The sequence below is a fragment of the Grampus griseus genome (assembly GCF_964374135.1).
Source record: "Grampus griseus genome assembly, chromosome: 11".
Lineage (NCBI taxonomy): Eukaryota > Metazoa > Chordata > Mammalia > Artiodactyla > Delphinidae > Grampus > Grampus griseus.
The window spans coordinates 7,691,088-7,694,862 of NC_139005.1; positions in this window are offsets into that span (position 1 = coordinate 7,691,088).

A 3,775-nucleotide genomic window follows, 5' to 3' on the forward strand; every position below is an offset into this window, starting at 1 on the left:
TAAGCAAAGGATTCTAATCAAGAAAATTATATATATATGTATGTGTGTGTGTGTGTGTGTATACACACACACACACACACACACATATATATGTTCCGACTTTTCTATCTTTTGATTTAGAAAGTAATTTTCTATCTGCAGCGGATGCAGTGTCATGGCCCCATTCTCGACTGAAGAATTCACTCCCTCAGTTGATAGAAGTTGGCACCTCAGAGTCTTCAGCTGAATCTCTATGGTATGGCTTTTTGCCAAAAGATACCACCTTCTCAAAGTCACGCTCCCCCCCTCAGGAACAACTGCATCAAATGACTATTTCATGTGAGACTATAAACACCTAGACCTCTCGCCTTATATCAGGACAAATTAAAAGGACCACTCAGTTTCAGAGCTCCCTATAGTGGCAACTGAAGCTTTTGTTGGAAATGAATCACAGTTCAAAGTTTCCCTCTACCCAAACAGAAGTTTCTCTTTCTCACACACAGGTGTTGATTTGGAGGTACCTCCCGAATTAACGTCCTGTATGCAAACCTCCATCTGAGAGTCTGTTTCCTGAGGAAACTGACCTGAAACACAGTCTGAACAAATACTGGGGGCAAAGCTTAGCAAAAAAAAAATGGAGTTTCATCCTTGGTCTATTTATTTTTTGCATGATTCATGTAATCTTTTCTTCTTGGGAGCAATACTACAAAGGAATGAGAAAATGTAGAATTTTTCTGTAGCCTGTATCTTGACAATAGCTGCTTCTCCAACTCTCTTGCATTTGACATTTTGGAGGATACTTACAATGAATGTTTTGACTCTCCAATAAACACATGGAAATGCATATTTTTGCATGAAACACCCCACATTTGTAGAAAATATAAAAATGACTCATACAGAAGAAAAGCAAACATGGTTCTATTTACTGAGGTCAGAATATATAGATCCATATTTTTTCTTAGCAGCAGCTTCATCCATCCTTTTTTGTTGAGATATAATTGACATAAAACACTGTATAAGTTTAAGGTATACAATACAATGATTTGACCTATATACATCATGAAATGATTCCAACAATGGGTTGACTGAACATTGATCATCTCATATAGATACAACATTAAAGAAATAGAAGAAGAATATTTTTTATTGCGATGAGATCTCTTAGGATTTACTTTCTTAACAACTTTCACATGTAATGTACAGCAGTGTTAATTATCTTTGTTATGTAGTGCACTACATTCCTAGGGCTTATTTATCTTATAACTGGAGGTTTGTAACTTTTGATCTTCTTCATACAATTTCCTTTCCCCCCACACCCCCCAACTCTGGTAGCCACTATTCTGATCTTTTTTTCTATGAGTTTGTTTGTTTTTGAAGTATGGTTGACTTACAACCCTACGGTAATTTCTGGTACACAACATGGTGATTCAATATTCCTATAAATTTCAAAATGACCCTCATGATAAATCTAGTTTTCATCTGTCACCGTACAAAGATATTACGTAATTATTGACTATATTCTCCACACTGTGCACTTCGTAACTGTGACTCATTTATTTTGCAACTGAAAGTTTGTGTCTTTTTAAAATTAATTTTGTTTTATTGGAGTACAGTTTATTTACAATGTTGTGTTACTTTCTGCTGTACACCAAAGTGAGGCAAGTTTGTATCTTTTAATCTTCCTTACCAATTTCACTCCTCCACCCACTCCCCTCCCCTCTGGTAACCGTTTGTTCTCTGTATCTATTACTCTGTTTCTGTTTAGTTGTGTTTGTTCATTATTCTTTTAGATTCCATGTATAAGTGAAATGATACAGCATTTGTCTTTGTGTGATTTATTTCACTTAGCATAATACCCTCCAGGTCCATCCATCTTGTTGCAAATGGCAAGATTTCATTCTTTTTGTGGCTAATATTCTATTCCATCTTCTTTATCCATCCATCTATCTATGGGCATTTAGGTTGCTTCCATATCTTGGCTATTGTAAATAATGCTGCTGTGAACATAGGGGTGCATACATCTTTTCAAATTAAGTTTTTCATTTGCTTCAGATAAAATGGAATTGCTGGATCATATGGTTCTATTTTTAATTTTTGGAGGACTCTCCATGCTGTTTTCCACCATGGCTGCACCAATTTACATTCCCACCTACAGTGCACCGGGGTTCTCTTTTTTCCATAACCTCACTACACTTGTTATTTGTTGTCTTTTTGATAACTATTCTGACAGGTGTGAGGTGATATCTCATTGTGGTTTTGATTTACATTTCCCTGATGATTAGTGGTGTTGAGCATCTTTTCACGTACCCACTGGTCATCTGCCCTTTTTTAAGAAATCACTTTAACCAGGAGTATGGTATAGTCTGGCTGACAACCTCCCAAGGCCATATTATGTGTGCAGATGATTTTTCCAAAGAAATAGGAAGAAAAATGCTGGGAAAACAAAATTTATGTTTATAATTATCATAACTGAGGCTACATATCTATATAAATTTGTTTCATTGACCAAGTGACTAATTGGTTTGAATGATAGGTGGACTGAATTGAATATGATTGAATGGTAAAGTCAATAAGAACCTAATATCCAAAACTACAACAGAACATATCCAATATTAAATTGATGAATAAAATAGGAAATATCTTTATTTATCCCGATTTTCAACTGTAAAGCACTAGTGTCCCATGCTTCTCAAAAAATATCAGAAAAATAAGAACCATGAGAAGTGGATGAATGCCATGGTCCCTGCCCTGGACATCTATAGTCCAATTTAAGATATAAACCTTATAAATAAATCATTTTACCTGCAAAAGTATAATTCTAAAATGACATAATTACCCAAGTTGGTAAAAAGGAGAGGTTTAATAATAAGCCTTGCTAAGGGGCTGTATAATAAACCAGTTGTAGACAATATAGGTAACAATCTTGCTTTCAATGTTGGAACAACTTTTCAAGTTGCCAGGTTTTAGGAAAACTCACCTTTCATTTTTCATTAAAGTCTCAGAATTTATTTGCGCTCAAATAAGGATGTAACTTCTACACTTCCATTTCCTTTACATGTTTCTCTTGAGTTCACCACAAAAGCTACGTAATTTATAGGAAGTTAATTGAACTTCTTTTCTTAGAAACAGGAAGTTACACATTTAAAGGGTATTTTTTTAGGGGTACTGGAAGTTTACAGTTTCATTCAAATCTCAAGATAAAGAAGTAACTAAGGTCATAGTTTGTAACTCTAATTATAACTTATTATAATAAGTTACAGTTTGCAACACTATTATAATTAAACCCTAATGCAAAACATAGGTCAAAATAGCAAATAATTGAATTAATTGAAAGGATAATAAAATGAGAAGGATGATAAGGAGTATAAATATAGAACCCAATGCACCTTAAAATCCAGTGAAGCAAAAAAAAAAACTTTTTTCTTAAATGTTTGTATCTGTATGAGCACAAACTGGGATTGTAAATTTCTTTTAGTAACAACAGAATCACCTTTGCATGTTTCTTGTCATAGCTAGGTGACTTAACCAATATAATTTGGTTATTCCTCTGTAATTTAATCCACTTTTGTGCCTACATTTTACCTGTGCCTGAATAGATCTATCTAGCTGGGGAATAACACAAAACCACATTGGAATGTCTCTTTTTAGAAGTATATACAACTCTAGATTTCTTTCTCTCTCTCTCCATCCCTCCTTCTCTCTCCCTTGCTCTCTCTCACTCCCTCTCTCTATTTGACTTGCATGAAACTCTCTCTGCTTCTAAGTTACTGGGTACTTCTTCTATCTGCAGAATCCT